This window comes from Carcharhinus amblyrhynchos, chromosome 5, assembly GCF_965287045.1.
Source record: "Carcharhinus amblyrhynchos chromosome 5, sCarAmb.v2.hapA, whole genome shotgun sequence".
Classification (NCBI taxonomy): Eukaryota; Metazoa; Chordata; class Chondrichthyes; order Carcharhiniformes; family Carcharhinidae; genus Carcharhinus; species Carcharhinus amblyrhynchos.
The window spans coordinates 49,161,552-49,173,386 of NC_137328.1; positions in this window are offsets into that span (position 1 = coordinate 49,161,552).

Consider the following 11,835-nt stretch of genomic DNA (forward strand, 5'->3'; position numbering starts at 1 on the left):
CAGGATTTCATTGAACCTTTCCTTTATTTTTATCCTGACGCTATAGACCATGTAGACTCTATTGATCTACTGGTTTAATCTATGCGGTTCGCATCTTTGTTTTGTCGGAGAGTTAACTGTCTGCTCCAATGGGGCGGCATGGTAGCACAGTGGTTAGCACTGCTGCTTCATAGCTCCAGGGTCCTGGGTTCGATTCCTGGCTCGGGGCACTGTCTGTGTAGAGTTGCACATTCTCCTCATGTCTGTGTGGGTTTCCTCCAGGTACTCCAGTTTCCTCCCACAGTCCAAAGATGTGCGGGTTAGGTTGATTGGCCATGCTAAGAAATGGCCCCTTAGTGCCCAGGGATGTTTTGGTTAGAGGAGATTAGTGGGTATAATATTTGGGGGTAGGGCCTAGGTGGAATTGTGTTCGGTGCAGACTCGATGGGCCAAAAGGCCTCTTTCTGCACTGTAGGGTTTTATGGTCTATGAATAGTTCTCCCTTTTCCTATACTTCCTGTAATAGCACCTCCAGTATCTCTTCCTGAAATGAATACTTTTATTGGTGTCATGTGTCACAGTGGTTAGCACTGCTGCCTAACTGCACGAGGGATCTGGGTTTGATTCCAACCTTGGGTCTGTGTGGAGTTTGCACATTCTCCCTGTGTCTGTATGGGTTTCCTCTGGGTGCTCTGGTTTCCTCCTGCAGTCCAAAGATGCATGGGTTAGGTGGATTGGCCATGCTAAATTTCCCTTGGTGTCAGGGGGACTAGCTAGGGTTAATGCATGGGGTTATGGGGATAGGGCCTGGGTGGGATAGTGGTCAGTGCAGGCTCAATTGGACTGAATGGCCTCCTCTGCACTACAGTGATTCTATGGACATTCAATGAAACTTCTGGATAAATATTATCACTTGGCTCTGTTCTGGGTTCTACCAAAAGTTATGTTCCAAGAATACAAAGTGAAACATTTCTTACAAAACGCCGTGGATACTGGAAATCTGAAATGAAAACTGAAAGTGTTGGAAATATGTCAGCACAATCTAAGAAGAGAGAAGTATAGTTAACATTTCAGGCTGATGACATTTCATCGTAACCAGTTCCAAGATAGTGGATGGCCAATTCAAATATGAATATATTGGGCCATTGGCTCTTTGCCAACAGTGGATCGACCTGCTCCCCCACCCCCTGCCATGCGGGTTAGGTGGCCACCAGATAAATGCGGGTGGTCTCCCACTGGCAGCTAGGGAAGGGATTTTTTTTTTGTAAGCAAAGATGTCAGGCTGGACAGGGAAGGCAGATTCCAACTCATCTCTTATGGTCCAGTTGGGAATCATGGCAGATATACCTGGTTGGGCCTTAGATAGAAAAGGCGGGAGTGCCACCTTCACAGGCTTCCTTGCTGCCCTGGGCCTGGACACCTAACCCCAGCCCCCTCCACTCCTCCCCCCATCCCCCTTAGCTCCCCCTCAGTGTCCTATTCTGCCCTTTGGAAAACCACTCCTCCCACCTCCTCGCTGACAAATTACCTGTCAATTGTTTCCTGGTCCTCTTTTTTTGAGACCCGGCAATGGCCACTGCTTCCCAGGTCTTCTGGGGGCAGAGACCTACTGTCCAATCGTCCAAACAGAACCTGATTTGAGGAGAACAATGTTGGATTCCAGGAGGACAAAGACAAGCTGGTGGAATAGAGATTAGTAAATGAAATCTAACACAGATATATATAGAACGAGTACATCTTGATAGGAAGCTCAAGGAAAGGCAATGCAGGCAGCCTGGAAACACATGTACACAAGTCATTGGAAAGAGTAGGGCAGGTTGAGTAAGTGGTGTCCAATTACTTCAGGAAAGATGTGGAGGCTTTAGAGGAAGTGTGAAAACGATTTATGAGAATGGTTTTGGGAATGAGGAACTTCAGTTATGTGGATTGACTGGAGAAGTTGGGATTGTTCTCAGAGAAAAGAAAATTGAGAGGATATTTAATAAGACTGTTCACATCAAGAGGGATCCAAACAGCATCAGGGTGTAGCTGATCCCATTGGTGGAAGGACTGAGGAACAGAGGACATAGATTTGAAATGATTGGCAAAAGAATGAAAGGCAACATGAGAGAGATCTTTTTAAGCAATAAATGAGACAGAATGCACTTGGACTAGCTAAATTAGTCTTATAGGGAACTAGCATTGGCTTAATGGGTCCAATGGTCTTCTTCTGTGCTGTACCCATTCTATGATTCTATGAAAAGAGAAACGTTGAAGTTTCACAAGAGAAGTCACATGGGTATTTAAATGTGTGGTAGATTGACACTCTTATTGTCAGTGTACCATAAACTTTATTTTAAATCTTCATTAGCCGGGAATCTCCAACGTACTTCTCGCTTGCTAAATGGCCATCGAGCCTTGTGTTAAATAATGTGACAGGTATACAAGATAAGCAGTGGATGTCCTTCAGGTGGAAGCATTATTTTGTTTTGACAGGATGTGGGTGTCGCTGATGAGACCAGCATTTATTGTCCGACCCTAATTTCCCTTGAGAAGGATGTCATCAGCCATCTTCTAAAACAGCTGCAGTTCATGTTGTATAGGTACACCCACAATGCTGATAGGAAGGAAGTGTCAGGACTTTGACTGAGCGAAGAAACGGTGATACATTTGCAAGTCAGGATGGAGTATGGTTTTAAGGGGAACTTCCAACTGATGTTGTTCCCAGGTGTCAGCTGCCCTTATCCTTCTAGCTGGTAGATGTCATGGGTTTGCAAGCCTTGGTGAGATGCAGCAGTGTATCTTGTAGATGGTACACACTGCTGCTACTCTGCACCAGTGATGGAGGGAGCAGATGTTAAAGATGGTGGATGGAATACAAACAAAAAGGGCTGTTTTATCCCGAATGGTGTTGAGCTTCTTGAGTATTGTTGGAGCAAAATAATTCAAGCCAGTGGAGAATATCCCATCATATTTGTAACTTGTAGATGGTGGACAGGCTTTGGGGAGTGGGGAGGTGAGTTACCCTCCACAGAATTCCCAGCCTCTGTCCTGCTCTCTTAGCCACAGTATTTATATGGCTAATCCAATTCAGGATCTGGTCAGAGGTAACCTCCAGGATATTGGTGTGGGGGATTCAGTGATGATGAGGTATCTGAATGTCAAAGGGATATGATTGTGTTCTCTTTTTTATGGAGATGGTCATTGCCTGGCACTTGTGTGTCGCAAATGTTACTTGCCACTTATCAGCCCAAGCCTAAATGTTGTCCAGGTCTTGCTACACATGGACACAGTTTGCCTCAGCATCAGAGGAGTCGTGAATGGTGCTGAAGATTGTACAGTCAACACACCCCCACTTCTGATATTCTGATTGAAGGAAGGTCATTGATGATGAAGTTGAATATGGTTGGGTCCAGGACACTACCATGGGGAACTCCTGCATGATGTTCTGAGACTGAAGTGATTTAACTCTAACAGTGACAACCTTAGTGGTCTTCCTTTTTGCTTGCTGTGACTCCAACTAGTGAGACTCTCCCCCCCGCCGATTCCTACCAACTCAAATTTTAGCAAGATTTCTTAATGCCAGTCAAATGCTGCCTTGGTGTTGAGGGCAGTTACTCTTGCCTCACCATTATTGACTATGGGGATGCTTTCTTCTGGGGGCAAAGTGAGGACGTGGACAGTGCCCATAGGATTCAGAATTATCACAGAATCGCAAAGGTTCTATGGTGCAGAAAGAGGCTATTCAGCCCATCATGCCTACATTGGCTCTCCAATTAGCTTCACAGTTTCAGGTTAGCCAAAAGTGCCTATATGAGCCTGGGCCAAGCATCTCTGACAGCTGAGTGAATGGCTGCAGAGACCCTGAACGCATCGGCTGCCTCCTCCTCCTCCTCCATTTCCACTGTTGTTCCTTCTTTTCCTCCTATGAAGATGCAAAGTGTCATCATTTTTCTCCACCTGCAGCTCTCTAGTTCTCTCTGTAGCCCTATGTTTTGTAACATGTTGTAAACCACTCTGTAGATTGATCAGCACCCCCAGAGCTTTCCTGGTATCAGAATCACATCTTCAGCATCAGTGTAGCCTGTTTCATGACCACTCTTTTGCTCATGTGACTTTGGCTGTACCTTTTCTGTGCATCTGTGGTCGGGTTCCTTTCAAATGTCCTGTTCTTAGAGAGTAGAACTTGCCTCCAAAGAGTCATCTGCTAACAGTGGAGATGGGAAGATTGGTGGCAGAATTGATTGGTGCAGAATGTAGGTATTATGCTAGCTTTTTGAATATTATGCACAGATATGCACGATAATTTTCCAGTGGTTAATTCCAGCTGAACCTTAAGTAATAGTATTCTTCTACTTCATCCAACAGTGCCTTGAGTGCACTCGATGACTTCCTATACTCACAGTAATCCAATCAGAACAGCAGATCCCAAGGGTCCTCTCATTCTAACTTGCCTCATCAGCAATTAAGTGGAAGCAATTGGTAAACACCAGTCACTTGGAAGATGTATTTGATGGCAGCAGATTATGAAATCCTACAGTTGTCACCGAAAGATCCCTGGAAGGAACCAGAGGGGAAGAAATTCGGGGCTATCGTTAACTTGATCATTATTGGAAATGCTTGATCTGAAGAAGAACTATACAGAATCAAAATGTTGACCTGTTTCTCTCTCCACAGATCCTGCCAGAGCTGTTGAGATTTTCCAGCATTTTCTGTTTTTATATCGCCTGGTTCGCTTGGAAGGTCTTAAGGACATAACATAGACTATAGGAGTAGACCATATCAGCCCTCAAAACTCCTCTCCATTTAATACATTACATTCTGGTTATCATTAACAATACTGATACTCCCTCATGTGAAGCCCCTCCCTCCCCACGACATCCCTTGAGTAAGTATTCTTCAAATATGCCTCCAATTTTAACACCAATGCACAAGCAAAATATGGCAAAATGTGTAAGTCTAAAATGAAAACAGGAAATAATCAAGAGACCAGAGAGTACCTGTGGAGAGAAACAGAGTTAATATTCCCAGGTTGTGGTGATCCCACATGAAAACTGAGGAAAGTTATAAATTCAATAGGTTTCGAGTTATTGGAAGTGGGAGGAGTGTGGAAGAACAAAGGGTAAGGTCTGTGATAGGGTGGAGTGCAGGAGAGATTAAATGATCAAAGGGTTCATGGTACAAGAGTCAAAGGGAATGGTAATGGGTATGGTGAAAAGACACTTTGTAGTGAGGTGTGAATGACAATGTAGCAGCCAGCTGAAAGGACTAAAGAAAGAAAGGCCCAACTAAATCAGCCAAAAAAAACTGAAACAAAATATAGGAAGAGATTATGATGTAAAATTTTTGAACTCAATGTTGAGAGAGGTTGGAAAGTGCTGAATTGAAAGATGATATTCTGTTCCTCGAGCTTGCGTTGAGCTTCATTGGAAATCGCAGCAGCTGAGGACAGAAAGGTCAGAGTGGGAGCTACATGGAGAATTGAAATCCCACACAGACAGGAGGAACTCAGGAGCATGCTTGTGGATTGAGCAAAGGTGTTCTCCAAAGTCTGCCTTTGTCTCTCCAGAGCAGAGGAGACCATATTATGAACAGTATAAAAGCACAAGTAAATAGCTGTTTTACTTGGAAGTAGTGTTTGGGGTCTTGGATGATGAGACAGGTGGTTATAAAGACAAGCATTGCATCTGGCTTTACATGAAATGGTGCCATAGGAAAGGGACAAGGTGTTTGGGATTACAAGGAGCAGACCAGGCTGTTGCAGACAGAACAGTCGCTTTGCAATGATGAAAGAGGAGGGTAGGGGAAGAGGTGTTTTGTTGGTGGCATCGTGCTGGGAGTGCTGGAGACATCAGCAGAAAATCAATTGAATACAGAGGCAGGTGGGGCAGAAGGTGAGAACAGCGGGACCCAATGTCTATAGGCCCCCGAATAATGATCTGGAGATGGGGCGGGCTGTTAACGCGCAAATAAGTGCGGCGTGCAGGAATGGGACGGCCGTAGTTATGGGGGATTTCAATCTGCATATTGATTAGTCGACCCATGTTGGACGTGGGGGGCTCGAGGAAGAGTTCTTGGAATGCTGCCGGGATAGTTTCCTCGAATAGTGTGTGTTGGAGCTGACGAGGGAGCGAGCTATCTTGGATCTGGTGCTATGTAATGAAGCGGGTAGAATTAGGGACCTTGTGGTGAAGGATCCTCTTGGGGAGAGTGATCATTGTACGGTGGAGTTTCTGGTGCAGATGGAGGAGGAGAAAGTGGGTTCCCGGACACGCGTACTTTGTTTGAATAGAGGGGAGTACGGTAGGATGAGAGAAGAATTGGCGAATGTGGACTGGGAGAGCGCGTTGGAGGGAGGATCTGTTGAGGAGCAGTGGAGGATCTTTAAGGAGATCTTTCTTGGTACTCAACGGAAATTTATTCCGATGGTCAAAAAGGATAGTAGGAGGAGAGGTAATAAGCCGTGGATAACGAAGGAGGTGAAGGAAAGTGTTAAACTAAAAGCGGAGGAATTTAGAGTAGCTAAGAGTAGTGGGCGGGAAGAGGATTGGGAGAGGTTTAAATGTCAACAAAGATTGACAAAGAAGTTGATAAGGAAGGGTAGGAGAAACTATGAAGCTGGGCTAGCGCTTAATATAAAAAAGGATAGCAAGAGTTTTTATAAATATATAAAAAGGAAGAGGCTGGCTAGGGTAAATGTTGGTCCTTTAGAGGATGAGAAAGGGGACCTAGTGGTAGGGGATGGGGATATGGCTAAGGTATTGAATAACTTTTTTGTTTCTGTCTTCACGGAGGAGGACGTGAATAATTTGCCGGGTGTTAGCGATGGAAAGGTGGTAGGACTGGAGGGTCTTAATGACATTACTGTTACTAGAAAGGCGGTGCTCGACAGACTGGAGGGGCTGATTGTGGACAAGTCCCCAGGACCGGATGGAATGCATCCGAGGGTTCTGAAAGAAATGGCGGAGGTGATAGTGGATGCCTTGGTGGTTATTTTCCAAATGTCGCTGGATTCCAGGGAAGTGCCGGATGATTGGAAAACGGCTAATGTTACGCCGTTGTTTAAGAAGGGTGCCAGGCAAAAGGCGGGGAATTATAGGCCGGTTAGTTTAACGTCTGTGGTAGGTAAAATGTTAGAATCTGTCATTAAGGAGGAAATTGCGAGGCATCTTGAAGGGAATTGCTTGATAGAGAAGACGCAGCACGGTTTCATTAAAGGGAAGTCGTGTCTGACAAATTTACTGGAGTTCTATGAGGATGTGTCTAGGGCGGTGGTTAGAGGAGAGCCGGTGGATGTGGTCTTTCTTGATTTTCAGAAGGCGTTTGACAAAGTGCCTCACAAGAGGTTATTGCAGAAGGTCGAGGGACATGGAGTTGGGGGTAGGGTGTTAGCGTGGATAGAGGATTGGTTGTCAAATAGGAGGCAGAGAGTGGGGGTCAACGGGTGCTATTCGGATTGGCGGATGGTGACTAGTGGAGTGCCCCAGGGGTCGGTGCTGGGGCCTCAGCTTTTTACCATTTATATAGATGATCTGGAGGAGGGAACCGAGTGTAGAGTGTCGAAATTTGCTGATGACACCAAGATTGGGGGAATGGCAAATTGTGCGGAGGGTGTGGAGAGTCTGCAGAAGGATCTAGATAGGCTGGGCGAATGGGCCAGGAAATGGCAAATGGAATTTAATGTTGGCAAGTGTGAGGTGGTCCACTTTGGTAGGAAGGACTATTACTTACGGGGCGAAAAACTGCAGCAGGCGACGGTGCAGAGGGACCTCGGGGTCCTTGTGCATGAGTCGCAAAAACCCAGCTTGCAGGTGCAGCAGGTGGTCAGGAAGGCGAATGGGATTCTGGCCTTCATAGCGAGGGGGATTGAATATAAAAGTAGGGAGGTCTTGCTGCAGCTGTATAGGGCATTGGTGAGGCCGCAACTGGAGTACTGTGTGCATTTTTGGGCGCCACACCTGCACAAAGATATTTTGGCCTTGGAGGGAGTGCAGAGGAGGTTTACTAGGCTGATACCAGAGTTGAGGGGATTGAGCTATGAGGAGACGCTGAATAAACTGGGCTTGTACTCGTTAGAGTTTAGAAGAATGAGAGGAGATCTCATTGAGACGTATAAGATGATGAATGGGATGGATAGGATAGAGGTGGAAAGACTCTTCCCGCTCAAAAATGACAATAGGACTAGGGGGCACAGCCTCAAGATAAAAGGGGGGCGGTTTAGAACGGAGTTGAGGAGGAACTTCTTCACTCAAAGGGTGGTGAATCTCTGGAATTCTCTGCCCGTTGAAGTGGTAGAGGCTGCCTCGCTAAATATTTTTAAGACGCGGGTTGATGGGTTTTTGATAAGAGAGGGGATTAAGGGTTATGGGGAGAGGGCGGGAAAGTGGAAATGAGCAGCGACAGATCAGCCATGATCTTATTGAATGGCGGGGCAGGCTCGAAGGGCTGGATGGCCTACTCCTGCTCCTATTTCTTATGTTCTTATGTTCAATCATGATTCTGGGAGGGAGGAGAAGGAATGGGAGTAAGTGTGTGAAAGGGATTAAATAGCAGGAATGGCCCTGTCAGTTATGACATTTTGTCTCTGCTGAAGGCAGTCCTCCAGGTACCAACTATGTCACTCTTGCCAGCAGCTTTGTTGACCATGTTAGGGTTGGACCTGAGAGGCCAGATTGCTACCAGTTCAGCGGGAGACCGATTGGAGTGTGTGAAAAGAGCAGAAAATGAAGACAACCAATGTCATGCTGACAGCTCTGAGTGAAAAGCCCTAGAGAAGGTAAGGGGTCAGAAGGAGTGGTAGAGGTGCGGGGGAGAATATTGGATGTGGGTAAAAGGCTAAGCAGGGGAAGACTCCTGGCAGAACAAGTGGGCGCAGAGGCAGAGGTGATGGAAGAAGGGCTAAGTGTCATGTCAAGCTCAAAATTCATTCAGGAAGAGGAATAAGGGTGAGGCCTTTGCTGAGTGTTCAGAACCAGAGAGAAGAAGAGAGAAGATGCAAGAGTTTAGTGAATACTTAACAAGAACTGGGATTCGAGGAAGAGAAGGGATCAGAATGGTATTGTTATGCATGAGTCAGCGAAACTCGCAATCATCATTTCACGCACTTCTGCTCTCACTCCTTCCACTCACTCCCAGGATCATGATAATCATGATGGGGTTCTCCTTGACCTCACCTCCCCAACAACACGGCAGACAGGGAGAGCATTTATTACACACCCTTGAGCCATTGCCATATGTGCTACTACAGCATTCCTTTCCAGGCATGTGTTACAGGGGCAGGAACCGCCTCCTAAATATCACAATATGGGATCTCAATCAGAGTACATGCAGTCTGAGTGTCTGTATTAACATGAGTGTCCCGTTTTGATGCACCAGCTGTCTGGAATGATGAGCCCTCAAACAGCACATGGTGCCCCCTCCCCCACCCCCCCAACTCCCTAAGACCCAAGCACTCAGTGCAGTCCCTCACCCCAGCCGACAGCCAGAACAATGAAATATTCCTGTGCCTGGGGACAGCAGCCTGCCAGCACTCAGTAAAGTCCCCCACCCCATCCCACAGAGACAACAAGGAACATCTCTGAGCTGGGAATAGCATCTCCAGCACTCAATGAACTTCCCCACCTCATCCACAAATTTTCCAGCCCCTGCCTCCAACCTCTCCTGCATTCTGTGGGCTGCAGCTCCATAACACTTACCTCTTTGCTCCTCTTACCATGCCAAGTCCTGAATTTTATAGAGCAGCTGTAAAAGCTGCCTGCATGACGTCATGCTGGAGAGGCAGGGAAACGCTAACAGGGGAAGTGGGGTTGAATTCAGTTTCAGACCTGTTAATTATGTGTAAAGCTATGGTAACACATGTAAATTGCTGCCAAGCTGATTTTCAGCGCAAATCAGTTGGCATTGAAAATGTAGGCTGGGAGATACTTGGAGGCCCAGCCAGCAGGAATCCCGCAAAATGGCTATCACTGATGTCTCTGAGCCCACTGCGCTACTCGAGCAGCTCAGCGGGCTGGGAGAATCACCCTCTTCCTCATTCAGAATTCCAAAGGAGCTGTTCTCTCTGTGGAACACTGATCCACTCCTCAGTCACCTTCAACACTCTTTCCCTTCCCCACAGCACATTTACTTCCTCCCTTCTTACCATTGAAGGTCCCAAACATTTCTTCCAAGTAAAGCAACAATGTACTCAAGCTAGTTTCAATTTAGTCAACAGTATTTGCTGCTCACAGTGTGGTTTCCTCTATAATAGGAGAATCAAATGCAACTACTTTGCAGAGAACCTCCATTCAGACTGCAAGCATGACCCAGAGATTTCTGTCACTTGCCATTATAATTCTCCACCTTGTTTCCACTCTGACATTTCTGTCCTTGCCTCTAACAATGTCTCAGTGAAGCTCAGTGCTGGTTTGGGGAACAGCACCTCTCATCCTGGCGCTCTCTAGCATTCTGACTCAACATTAGGTTCAACAATTTTAGATCACGTCCACTGTCTCCACTTCACTTTTTTTTGGTGTTTTGTTTTTACTTCATCTCTTTGCTTTGCACTCAGACAGCTGCACACATTCTACACCTCATCTGTAAGCATCCCTGATTCTTTACCTTACCCATTATCACTCTCTATGACTTGTGTGCCGTGAAACCTTTTGTCATTTAATCTCTCACCTTTGTTATTCCACACCCTCTCCCCCTTCTACTTGTCCTCAAAGCCATTTTTGTAACATTTCTAACTTTCCTCAGTTCTGATGAAGGGTCACCACAACCTGAAATGTTGGTTCCCTTTCTGACCACGGATTTTGCCTGATCTGCTGAACATTTCCAGCATTTTCAATTTTAACTCTGAGTAAATTTTGTGTGGGCTGAGGTGAGCTGGAAACTCACCTGCTCCTGAAATCTGACTTAGGTCATTTTACCTCCCAGATAAAGGCAAAATACCATGGATTCTGGAATCTGAAATAAATACAGAAAACGCTGGAAAAAACTCAGCAGGTCTGACAGTATCTGTGGAGAGAGAAGAGAGCCAACGTTTCGAGTCTGGATGACCCTTCGTCAGCACTGACTCCAAGACTTGAGGACCGTATCACTAGTTAAATGTGATTGGTTGAGGTTGCTTGCCAGTATGCAGTGTTTCATGGGAGTGAAGGGGTGGGGATAGAGGGGGGCATTCAGGGCAGAACTAGGGATGTGCGCAGCACAACTTTGTGGGCTGAAGGCCCTGTATTGTGCTGCAGTTTTTCTGTGTTTCTAACTCAGAGGCAAAGCTGTGGTTCTCCTGGACTCACAGTGAACATTGAAAAACTGACCGATCACGGCCTCTTAATGCCCCATTCTTCATCTGACCTGGTTTAGCCTGGTATGAAAATGGCAGCAGTTTCCTCATTCATCAGATCCTCACACTTAAAGGAAGAAATCATAGTCAACTGAATTATAGCTCAAAGCGTCAGCAAGTGACCTGGGTAATTTTAACCGCTCAGCCACCTGGTTTTGAACTGATGGGTAGTGTTTAAAATCATTCGCTGAAGTGTATTCTTTGCACGTCACTACAGACGTTGCTGTATTTTTTTCTGAACGATTACACAGAAGACAGCCAAGGTAGTATCTGAAAATGTGCTTACTCATTGTGCTGTGTAGGAACCTATTTCTATTTTTAACCAAGTTCAAGTCTGGTAGTCAATTTATTCGCCAGATTCATATACATATCTGACCCAGCTGCCTCATAACCTGAAGAACAAACAGTGAATTAAATGGATTATGGAATACCACTTCTTGGAAAATGGGAATATTTTTCCCAATAGCTAGCACGCATAGCCACGGCCGGAGATAAACAATGCGGAATATGATATTATGCATTTGACAGTGCTCGGAGGCACATATGAAAAT